The sequence below is a fragment of the Amblyomma maculatum genome, chromosome 8 (assembly GCF_055883805.1).
Source record: "Amblyomma maculatum isolate TAMU_Amacu chromosome 8, ASM5588380v1, whole genome shotgun sequence".
Classification (NCBI taxonomy): domain Eukaryota; kingdom Metazoa; phylum Arthropoda; class Arachnida; order Ixodida; family Ixodidae; genus Amblyomma; species Amblyomma maculatum.
The window spans coordinates 73,920,601-73,933,094 of record NC_139351.1 but is presented as its reverse complement, the minus strand read 5'-3'; the positions used below and the strand labels follow the sequence as shown (position 1 = coordinate 73,933,094).

The window sequence follows — 12,494 nt, the reverse complement described above, 5'->3', positions numbered from 1 at the left end:
GAAGGTGGCCTTAAGAGCATGCTCGAAATTTCTCGTATAAGCATATGGGGCTAAATTGACAGAGTGAAAAACCACCTTCAAGCAGGCACAAAGTAATACAGCCACTAAATGTAAAACTAGATGTTAAGACTCGCGGCTGCTCTTTACGGCTTACGTCGGCTTATTACAAATGCCCAGGACAGCTAAATCATCCCGGTGTGATCCAAACAGGCCGGTTGCCAAAACATCTGTACTATTTTGTGCTTCTTCCATGGCGCTACATTTTTTTAGCTTTGGCTGTCTGCTGTATGAAGAAGTAAGATGGTGCCTCTAGCCGCAGTAGAAATGACACGCAACGGGATCATATTACACGTATTTTTGGTTTGGACCCGTTTGTGGTGATAAGCAATGTGAAAGGACGTACCAATCTGCTTTGTATTTTAGATAATTTGGCAAATGCAGGTTTATACACAAGGTCACTTAGTCATTGTTAGCATAAACTACTTGCAGTACAAAAAATCTAAAACGTGCCATCCGTAATCAAGCACATATTTAACTCCTGCAAAATTGGACCACGGGAGTAACAGAGAACAAGCTTGAGTAAACACGTACGCCGGTGTAATATTTGGTAGACCTATAGCTTGGTGTCTTTTTCTACTTGCAGATCTGCACGTAAGGTTCGAACTCCACCAGTAATACGTAAATGTTTTCCTAACTGGGTAAATGAACTTGTTTTGTTTTCTCTGACTGCAACCAAATATAACCAAATATACCAAATATTTATGTATTTGAAGTTTTGGGGTAAACTCGGGAAAGGCAGTGTCTCTTCATGATATGTGCAGTGTATGCACAGCAGTTTAACGTTTGGGGAATGCGTACCTCTTCGAAACCGAACGAAATGTTCGCTTTCTTCACCAATTTAATCACTTTACCAATCGCATGTCAGCCGAACTAAAGAGAAGAAATTTGAACAAGGCCGTGCAATTGATGAACTGAAAGCTGCGACGTAGGCAACGCAATCCGTGTAGGGGAGCACAACGTTGATTTGAATGCAAAAATCCAGCCAATTTCGGCAATTGTCTAAAATGCAAATTATGAGTGAAAAAAAAATTCATTTCGTTTTCGGTTTGAGACTTCGATTATGAGGTAAGTGTCATCATCGTCATCATCATCAGCCTGACTATACCCACTGCAGGGCGAAGGCCTCTCCCATATTTCTCCACTTAACCCGGTTCTGTGCTAGCTGCATCCACTTGAACCTTGCGAGGTAAGTGTGATGAACCTCAATGTCTGCCTCCTGGTTCGTAGATGTATTGAAGAAGTGCTGCCGAGACGGCCGCGAAAGGGAGGTATGAACCCCTTGCTTTTATAAGTGAACGAAGATGAAGCGCAGCTGCGCGACAGGCAGAATATCACATAAACGCGCATTAATTATGATATCTTGTCCCGTCGAGGAAGTCCCAGCATCCTTCCCGGCTCAACCATTATTTTAGGTAACTTAACTGTCGTGCAGGAGCAGAACGGGAAAGGTGAGTATTGTCTTCGGCGGAAAGGGAGGGAAGCGAGAGCCCATTTCGACATCGCATCTAAGATAAGCATCTTCAACTGGTTTTGTTTCTATTTTCATTCCTTTGAGAACGGAGACTTGCCGACGAAATACGCTGGCGTCGCTTCCAGCGTGTACCCAGTCTCGCCTAACAACAGCGGCATAGAATACGCTGAGACAGCATGCACTCGATGGCCTACCGGAGTTTCTGTCATAGCATCTGCTCCAGGAAATAGCTCCTGTTCTAAACCGTAAATACGTTCCACAACAGAGAATAACTCTAATGATGTAAGACTCCAGTGTTACCACTGCCTCAATATCTTCTGTTACCATTTTAGTAGAAGATTTTTGTTCATCTGCACTTCGAATAAAATTTGGTCACCTTGCACGTCGGGCATAGCAGGCTCTATAATACAATGAACAATCGCAGTCGCTGATTCAGAGACTTCGGCTGTATATTCGATCTCAGAAAGCTTTCCTGGCACGTCACTGTCTGATAGAGGGTCTTCGTTGCGATTTTCAGGCAGCAGCGGTCCTCAAGTGCATCGTGTCCGTTTCCGACTGGATGTCGTTCTTAAATTGTTTCAGTAATTACTGGTTTCTGCTCTGGTGGCACGCTAGTGCGAGAAATCCTTGCCTTATTTCATTCACGCTGCATTGCATGTAAACGCTACACTGCCAGAACAAGGATGGATTCGTCACTTGTCTCTTTCTATTTTAGCACGAAGTCCACCTCACCCGTCGTAGCGCTATTTCAATGCCCTTCTCTTTCAATTTGCAAAACTAACTGCACTTTCAAAGTGGGCTCCTTTCTTGAGCGATTTTGTGAATAACACACTTATGTGTAGGTGTTACATACTGTAGTTTTTTCTCTAGTGATGCTTCCAAGCATTTCCATAAATGTCGGCATGTGCAAGCTGTTCTTAGTTTGCTAGAACCATTTCCTGGCTTGACGTAGGACATCCAAGGCAGGCGGCATCAATTCATGTGCTGCAGAAATGATAAATTAAGGGGTTCAGCACACATGACGGTGCATAATCCGTTCTTTCTTCCTTGGCTTCAAGCAAGTTTCATATAAATTTGGATTTCGCCGTTTTAAAAGGTATCCGTTAAGTGCGCGTTAAGTTCATATTGTGTTTGTTCCCAGCCTTTATGTAAGATGTAGAGGTTATCGGAAAAGTGCGATGTAGAGACCACAGGGTTGTGAGGTCCCAAATTAGCCTAAATCTGAAGAAGGAATGCAGCAAATTAGTAAGAAAGAAACCCAGCAACGAATTAGCGGTTAGGGGGAGGGCACTAGAATTCGGGATCTCGCTACAAAACAGATATTCAGGTCTAACCGAGGATGGCGACATTACCCTAGAAGCAATGAACAATAATTTCAGAGATATCATTACTGAGTGCGCTGTAGAAGTAGGCGGTAGGACATTTAGAGAGGATACCGGTAAGCTGTCTAAGGAGACGAAAGATTTGATTAAGAAACGCCAGAGCATGAAAGCTTCCAATCCAACAGACCAGATAGAATTGGCCGAGATATCAAAGCTAATCAATAAGCGCAAAGTGGCCGATATAAGGAAGTATATCATGGAGAAAATTGACCATGCTGTAAAGAACGGGGCAAGCCTTAAAACGGCGAAGAAAAAATTGGGCGTAGGTGAAACCCAGAAGTATGCGCTGAGGGAGAAGGCTGGCAACGTCATCACGAATATGGACAAGATAGTCAAAGTAGTCGAGCAGTTATATACGGATATCTACAGTAACCAAAGTAGTCAGGACTGCAATGAGATTGGCGGTAGATAAAAACAGTCAGACGTTCCACCAGTGACGAAGGACAAGGTCAAGAAAGCAATCGAAACTCTGAAAAGGGGGAAAGCAGCTAGAGAGGATCAGATAACTACAGATTTGTTGAACGGCGGAGGGATTTCGTGCTAGAAATACTGGCCACCCAATATACGCAGTGCCTGGTGTCATCGGCGGCACCGGAACCATGGGAGAATGCAAATGTTACCCTCATTCATAAGAAAGTGTACGCTAAAGACCTTAAAAAGCACATCAATAAGCTTACTGTCTGTTACGTGTAAGGTATTTACTAAGATAATCGCTAAGAAAATCAGAACAACCTAGACTGCAATCAAGCAAAGTGTCAAGTAGGTTTTTGGAAACGGTACTCTAGTATCGATCATATCCATACCATCAACCAGGTGATAGAAAAATGCTCGGAATTTTACCAGCCCTTATACATAGCATTCATTGATTATGAAAATGCATTTGACTCAGTAGAAACCTCGGCGGTGATGCAGACCTTGCGAAATCTGGGGGTAGACGAGCCGTACGTGAAAGTGCTGGAAGATCTATAAAGTGGCTGCAGAGCAACCATAGTTCTGCATAAAGAAAGTAACAAAATTCACGTAAAGAAAGGTTTTAGGCAAGGAGACACGATCTCCCCAGTACTATTCACAGCTTGCTTAGAGAAAGTATTCAGAGACTTCGAATGGAAGCAGTTAGTGATAAGGGTAGATGAAGAATACCTCAGTAATCTGCGATTTGCTGATGACCATTGCCTTGCAAAGTAACTCGGGGGATGAAGTGAAAATAATGATTGATGACCTAGACAAAAAAAAGTAGAAAGGTAGGCTTGAAAATCAATATGCAGAAGACTAAGGTAATGTTCAACAGCCTCGGGAAGGAACAGCAGTTAACATTAGGTAGCAAAGTACTGGAAGTAGTAGGCGAATATGTCTACTTAAGACAGGTAGCAACCGCAGATCCGGACCATGAAAAGGAAATAACATGAAGAATGAGTTTGAGATGGAGGGCGTTTTTGAAGCACTCGCAGATTATGACTAGCAGCTTACCGGTATCGCTCAAAACCGAAGTATACAACAGTTGCATCTTACCTGTACTCACCTATAGTGCTGAACGTAGAGGCTAATCAAGAGGGTTCTACTTAAGTTGAGGACAACGCAGAGGGCTATGGAACAAAAAATGGTAGGAGTAACAATAAGAGATAAGAAGTCTGCATAGTGGGTGCGAGAAATAACTCAAGGGACTGACATTTTAGTGGAAATCACGAAGAAGAAATGGGCATGGGTAGGACATGAGGGCGAAGAGAGGATAACCGATGGTCGGTTATGGTAACAAAGTGGATACCAAGGGAAGGAAAGCGTAGCAGTGGGCGGGAGAAAGTTAGTTGTGCGGATGAGGTTAAGAAGTTCGCAGGGGTGAAGTGGATGCAGCCAGCACAGAACCGGGTTAATTGGAGAAATATGGGAGAGGCCTTCGCCCTGAAGTGGGTATAGTCAAGCTGATGATGATGATGATGATTATGATGATGAAGTGCACTCACTAATTCTGGTGGCTTTCCAGGCATTTCAGATGAAGGTGATTTCTGTGGTACTAGTTGAAACTCTCTAATGGGCAGTGCTTCGCCATACATTGACTGAGTCTCTTGCAGTTCTGCTTGTGAAACATTGGCAGGTAATTCTTGAGGCAGATAGTTAAATCTTTGTAAGTTCATAAATATTACGCGAGAGGAGACAGTGAGAAGTTTTCAGGCAATGTAAAAACAGAATCTCCACTACTACGTTCAGAAAAGGAACGAAATTTACAGTTGAATGTGTATTTCGAGGGTGTGAATAAACCCGGCAAAAACCTGCACCTTCACGCGTCGCATTACATGGCTTACCTCCTCGGTATCGAGTATTGCTGGATCGGTACTACGGTGTAGGAAAGAGAGGTGGTCCGACTGCGTTACTGCGCTGCAGCGAGAGAACGGCCGCTTAGTGTATTTTGGAGAGAGGAGAGACGGTAGGGGCAGGAAATGTTCTCGATGCCATCCTCTCTGCTGTTTCTGCTGGCGCCCCTGTAGAGTAGCGGATGCCGCGCTGTAATTTTACCTTCAATCAGAACTAAAAAAACATAATATCAATACATTTCTATTCTTGTTGTTTACACGTAAAGTTCTTAGCAGGCAGAAGCTTTCTTACTGTTTACTGATCAAATAACTCAATATTCGAAAATGGACAGAAAAACATCGTAGACTCGATCAGAGACTCCTTGCTTTCGCTGCCTCAGAGTGCACTTTGAACGCGCCTCAAACAGATGGCTGCTTCGTGTGGCCAAACAAGAGCATCGTCCTGTCATCATGTCGCCGATTGCAAGGCCCCACGGATGATTGTCAGCTCAGCTGACGTGTGTACAACGATATGCCAGACAATTTCGGGCAGTCTCTTAGACTGCGACTGCAGAAACGCACGTGCTCTGGCTCGATATTTACCTTTCGTGCATTTCTCTACCGGAAGGTGCTCTTGTACAACTCACTGAGAAGGCCAGCTGCTCCTCCGGCGGCTCATATTATTCAAATCCTGGAGGGGTAAAAGCACTTTTCCGAAAATATGCTTTGCACTTAATGTTTACCTCACCATCGAGGAATCGTTCTACATTTCATTGCGATGAGGTGCAGTGAGGTTGTGACTGCTTAGTGGACAAAGAAGGTTGGAAAAAAAATTCACGCAGTTTGAGAGAGCCCGCATACGCCTCTATACGCTATTGGGGTAGCTGAAAAAAAGACAAATAACAGCTGTTACAGACAGCTAGTTGGCTATAGAACAAACGAATGACGGAATATGTACCACTGCGGCGGCGACGCTTCAAATGTCCAGCTGCAGATTAACTTTAAGTGCCAGAGTGTGCTCGCCGAAAATATATATGGCTCAAGCTGGTTGCCCTTTCTACGTGCGTCTGCCTATTGAGAACGACATGCGGGCTGGTTGTGGTTCTTTGACCGAATGCCCCTATGTGTCAAAATCAAGCGCCTATCCCAGGCGCGCCCATAGAAGTGCCAACAAAACGATTGACGAGACGAGTCCCCAGCACCTGTGCTTCAACTGGCTGCGCCTTCAGGCGCAAAAAAAAGCACACTAAGCGGCCGCACTAGCGGCGCTGTCGGATCACATCTCTTCCAAACGTGATCGATACGATTAAAAAGTTACACCTATACTTTGATTAATATGATTGCGCTTCCCTTTGACCGTGGAGACCTCGAATGCAGGGTGAGTTGGGCCTTTTTTCTTTAGTTGGTAGGAAATGTCGGTAGCAACTCACAGTGAAAGGCTTCCCAGGTAGTAAAAGAAGCTTTATAATTCCCTTAATACATCTTGGTGGAATCCTGGAGTGCGAAGTAAGCCTTTATTACTTTGTGCTCAGCGTCCTACACGTTGAAGCGTACCCCACTGTAGACGACGTCCAGTAAATCTGCTGCGTCTTCATACCTACAACTGCGGAACGAAGGCGGTGAATGAAGTGCATGCGGGACAAACGGGGGAACAGCTGCACAAGGTTGAGTACTCTGGATGACCATGTTAGAAGTCATAGCTCTTTCAGGTAGGCAGAGAGATTCGGGGCGTAGGCTTCGTAGACAGCGCCTCTTCTTGGGGGAGGGGGGGGGGGGGGGTCCCTAAGCAGGGAACACAAAGGAGGCTTCGAAGTCTGCGTATATGGGACGATAACCGCAGAGCCCACCAAATACGTCAACGTCAGAGTCAAAACGAGAAATATCGCCTTACTGAGGCGTTATGAGTCGTGCGCAAGACAGCAGCAACTGGAGAGAAGTCGTATTATCACTGGGCACCGGTGTAAGTTAGGCGATGCCAAATGTCAAGCAGTGCGGTCTGGCTTCCTGACGGCACCAAAATAACGTTTAGGAATTTGGCAACGTTACATAGAGTGAAATAAATTGAGAAAAGTTTTAGTCCAGAATTATGTCCAGAATTTTTGGACGCTGCGTTTAGAATTTTTAAGAGCATTGACATAAAAGAGATCCTGTCTTTTCAACCCATTTAGTGTCCAATGGCAATGCTACCAGGAACCACTTGCTCTGTGAACTGTGAGTGCTCTACGCAAGCTCACGGAGTGGTCGCAAACGCTCGCCGGTGCATTCCGCGACGGCCAATGTCTCAAGAGATGCAGACACCTGTATGATGCCATGAAATAAACAAATCTGTTTTTTAACTGAATTGAGTTTTTTTTTTTCATAAAGCTAACAATATCATACCACCTACACATGCACAAATAATTTCGGCGGCTGCAAGTAATCACCCACTTAAACTTCAAGATTACATGTAAATAAGAGGCCCTGCGCGCTTACAAAGACGATATTCCTAATCTTGCTCTGAGTAGCCATTGTTATTACGCTGTTTTTTTCCTCTGCCAGACAGTGTCGGCTTGACGCCGCCACTCGAGCATATCTGGTGTTCTGCACGAAGAAATATGTATATTTGAGGGCGACTGCCCACATTGTGGCCAAAGTGTTTTCTTTTTCAGCGCACACGCCACGCGAACTTTCATGCTTTCGGTGCCGGCGCTCCGTTATGTCGAGAACACAATATTGCTCCTGCAGTTCATTGCGGCGGCAAAGTGATTGTTATATGATAATTATGTACAGATTCAATCACATTTGCCCAAAGTTATCCGACGGCATTGCGCACGGTGCCTGCGACACCTGGTGACAATCACCGGATTCAGGATCTGTAGGCTAAAAGCATGACGGAAGAAAACTGCTGTCGAATGCCCAGCCCAATACCTAATATCGTTCTTTCAACGGTAGGGTTCCTCAAATTCTTTCTTCCTTGTTTTATGAAAGTTGCAAGTTTTTGTTAAAAAAAAAAACACTTCGTTTGCTTTTAATTTGTCAATACACTTGTAGCGTCCGCTTGCAGAAATGATATCCCTCAACTTGCTGTGAGTAGCCAGTAGGGATAAAGCAAAGTCCCAGGTAGCACAGAATGAGGGGCCCGAAAAGGTCCGATGTAGGAGAGTGGGGTTGGGCCAACTGTCGTACAATCTGTATCCGTCCCCGATCGCGCAAAAGTGGGCAAGCCTCATTTGAGCTTGCCCCTGCTCGTGCTGCATGGGTCCCATAGCGATGTTGCTCTGGTTAATGCAGAGCTCATTCCTGCATCCGGACCACAAGGGTTCCTTGTCAAAATTTCAGGGCAATGCAGCCAAAATGTGGGTTCTTTATGGGAAAGCCGTCATATATCCGAAATGGGGCCTCCCACATTAAATCTGTGTGGGACCTACATCGCCCGTAGTGGGGCAAGACAACGGGTATACCCACATGGTGCTCCACGTGGCCCCTTGTAGGTCATTCAAAGGCAGCTGGAATAGGAACAAGAGCTGAATTTGGGCACGCCCTCGTGAACCCCAAATGTGACTGCTTTAGCTAAACCGCTTTAGGTCTCACATCGGCCGTAATGGGGCTGGAAGGCAGGCGTGCCTGCATGGTACCAAAACCGGTACCTTGTGGGCCATTTGAAGGCAAGTGCAAAAGCAGGCAGGCTCTAGGTTCACCAAGTCCAACTGGGGCTTCCCACACAAAACTGATTTAGGTCCCACATCGGCCGTAATAAGGCTGGAAGGCGGGCGGCCCACATAATGACAAAATAGGTCCCGGCATTTGAAGGCACGTGCAAAAGCAAGTGAGCTCTAGGTTTAAAAACAACACCGAGCCCAAATTTCTGCTGCCCACACTAACTGCTGTAGGTCCTACATCGCCCATAATTGGGCTAGAAGGCGGGAGTGCCTGCATGATACCAAAATCGGTCCCTTGTGGATAAGCTGAAGGCACGTGCTATAAGCAACTGAGCTCTAGTTTCAAAAACAACACCAAACCCAATTGGGGCTGCCCACGAAGACCCTCTTTAGGTCGAACATCGGCTGTAATAAGGCTGGAAGCAGGACATGTCCGCATGATACCACAATCGGTCCATTGTGGGGAAATCGAAGCACGTGCAACAGCTAGTGGGCTCAAGGTTAAAAAAGCCCCCAGCATAATAGGAGCTGACCGCACAAAAACACTGCAGGGCCAACATTTGGCTCGTCGGGGATGAAAACTAGACCTCCCGTATGAGCGTAACATTTGTAAGGAGTGATTGCTGACGCAACGTAAATGCAGGCTCTTGTCGCAAGAAATAGAGCTAGCCCAAATGGAGCTGCCGAATTAATGCCACAGTGGGTCCTATATTGGCCGTAGGGGCTGAATACAACGGCATTCCCACACACTAATGTGCAAGCATTCTTTCCATCTTTCAATTGTATTATACGTTGCTATAAATTACTATTATGATATTTCTAAACAGCATTTGTAGTCTGTTAGTATTGTTACTGGGCTTTAGTTCTCGCGACCATTCTAATTCCCCTAAAAATACTGAAACATACTGACTGCTAACTGTTGCTACTTATTTGGTTACCGTGGATAGCCTGCAAACCCTCAGCACAGTATTTCTGTTCACAAAACACACCTCTACAGCGTGAGCAAAATGGCCATGAAGTCATTTAGGCTAGATAAATGTTATGAAGTATTGTGAAATTTAATATTGTGGCTGTTCGAGAGGGCGCATATGTGCAAAATATATGCTTCATTATGTCCGTAAATATCTATGGTGAGAACTTGGACTAGCGCTTCCGATCTATTGTGCGTCGGATCCCTATGAGATTAATATCGTCAAGCCCACGTGCTGCTTGGGCTACAGAACCCGCATCGGCCCTATGTCATAATCTCAGATGCTGACTGACTAGGGCTTCTTGTAAATGATCTGCTTCGGACACCTAAGAGCATAATGTGAGCAAGCCCAAGTGGAGCTTGCGCTATAGAGCCTCACCGGTCCTGTGTCATAATCTGAGGGGGTGACCGTAATAAAAAATAAATGTTCATCCATAGCAGCTGAGCGAATCTTTTCCAAGTAGGACCATCTGGGGGAGTTGGCGGGATGTGCACTTTTGCAATGTCCGAAAAAATGTGGGCAGCCCTCCAAGGGCTACCTACATCGGTCTCAAGTGAGACCCATCGGGGCTTTCAGCCTCCTTAAGGCCTACGTTGGCCATCCTTGCAGCACACACATCGAGCACACAGGGGCTGTCCTGCATTGTCTACATCGGACCAACCGCCCCCCCCCCCCCCCTCCTCCTTTAATAGCCCACTTTGTACCACCTGGGATAAAATATATTTATTATTCTTGGCGTTGTGCATAGCGTTTAATTTGTAGCTTTATAATTGCTTTATTTGAGTATCCCCCCCCCCCTACCCCTGGCTGCGCTTCAGTCGCGCTAAGCCGCATCCGCATCGTGAGACATTAGAGGCCTTGTTTAATGCTTGTAACTACGACAAACAATTAGTTTATAAACGCTGCCGTGCCGTGTATGCGATGCTGCTCCCGGGAATGGTACCAAGTAAGCTCGGTTGTCTAAGAATGTGCCGGTTGTGAAGGTATCGCCGTCATGCAAGCTGCGTCTAAATATTCGCTATTAGGTATGATTCTTCCCAGTTGAGGTACGAAAGTGCTTGACTGTTATCGAGGGATGTAACGCGTTTTCAGTGCGAACCGGTAACATTTGCGGTTTCGCGCTTTTGTCTACCGGCCGCTATAGTGTAAAACAACTTGACAGAAAAGCTATATTGGTCATGGTATCTGATGTAATATGTACTAATTACTCGTAGAAATAGTAAACTAAATCGGTTTTTGAAATCTGGCTGTGCTGCAGAAGCCAGAGGCATCGATGTTTTTGAGATTCATTGTAATCGCGCCTGATACGGAATTTTCATTGAGGCTGTCTAAAAGAGAAATACTTGCATAGGATTTGCGTGTTTCTATTAACCGCATGTAAACGAGTTGTATCCGGCTACAGATCACTGGAAAAGATCTCTCCCATTGCAGAAGCTTTATAATGGACCTGAAACTGAGCAGCTCCTGTGTATTGTGTGAGGCTGAGAGAGAGTTAAAAAGTTTAGGGTAACTAAATATTCAAAACATTTCCAGTCGAGCGTTCCTGGCGGGAATACATGTCACCCATGGGTTGGCGCCGCCGAAAATTTACTCCGGTGGGATGCGTGAGAAGCCTATTTTTGTGTGAGAACGTTTTTTTTCGACACCGTTCAGGCTCTTGTTTCCACCAAAGTCAGCTGGTGGTCTCGCTCCCGCTGTTTTGTTGCATTGCGAAAGTTGAAATATTAATCATACACACAATGTCTAATAACACAAAATATTATGCGGAATAAGAAAACTTATCAAATATAAACAAACCGTTCAGTAAGCTACACCTAGCACCAGACAATATCCACGCATTTCGAAAGTAATCTTGTGCGACAAAGAGAAACTCAAGGATAGCCATGTATGTATATATACCGGGTGTCCCAGCTAACTTGAACCAAGGGTTGCAAAATAATATATTTGAGGTAGGTCAGTGAAACCAATTGCATACAACTGCCAGCCTGTTTGCGCACTACAGGCAATTTTTTGTTTGGCAATTACTTAATTGGCTAATTAAATTAATTTCGCTAATTAATAAATATCGACATTAGACCAAAAATGCGAATTGGAAAGTTGTAGAGCACCTTCAGAAACCCCCCCTTCATTAATTGCTATAAAGAAAGTCTCACGTGTATCTTTTTTTCCGGGCTCAGAAGAAAGCCCGCGAAATACAAATAATACCACGTGACTGGCGCATTTGTGCGCCGCGATTGTGGTGCTCTCAGTCGTGGTTTGAGCGAACAAAATCAGCTGCGGCCGTGACCCGATGGTCCCGTTGCAGCGGCAGGCAGAAATGTTGCCGATGGTTCGAGCGAGCTCGAGCTCGCCCGTCGCCACCGCGATTTTGGCCAGGCCTGCACACCGCAGCAGCCTACATCACGACAGGCGGATGGCGATAAACAACCGGCAAATGAAGGTGCAGCGCTAATTTTAGTCTAGTCACATGATGTCATCTCGCGCCCTTACCCAAGCCTGTATGCGCAGATTTAGTGGCTGATACCTTATTGCTCATCCGTTTGTCGTGACGTTCGCTGATGAGAGAGAAGGTGATGCAAAGGCCTTGTTAGAATGTCGGTGGTGTCGGCTCGCCGCTCTCGCTGCTATTGCACCGTCACGTGGGCCGGCTGTCTGACGCGGGCGAAGAAGCCATCGCAGGCATATCG

At 45.5% G+C, this 12,494-nt stretch overlaps 1 long non-coding RNA gene across 1 annotated transcript; it reads left to right on the top strand.

Moving 5' to 3' along the window:
* The first annotated feature begins 380 nt into the window (after positions 1-380).
* On the top strand, positions 381-7,539 carry LOC146181524 (uncharacterized). Its single transcript, XR_014700438.1, has 2 exons — positions 381-698; positions 7,367-7,539. It is a non-coding gene; the product is annotated as an uncharacterized LOC146181524 (long non-coding RNA).
* Positions 7,540-12,494: the final 4,955 nt, after the last annotated feature.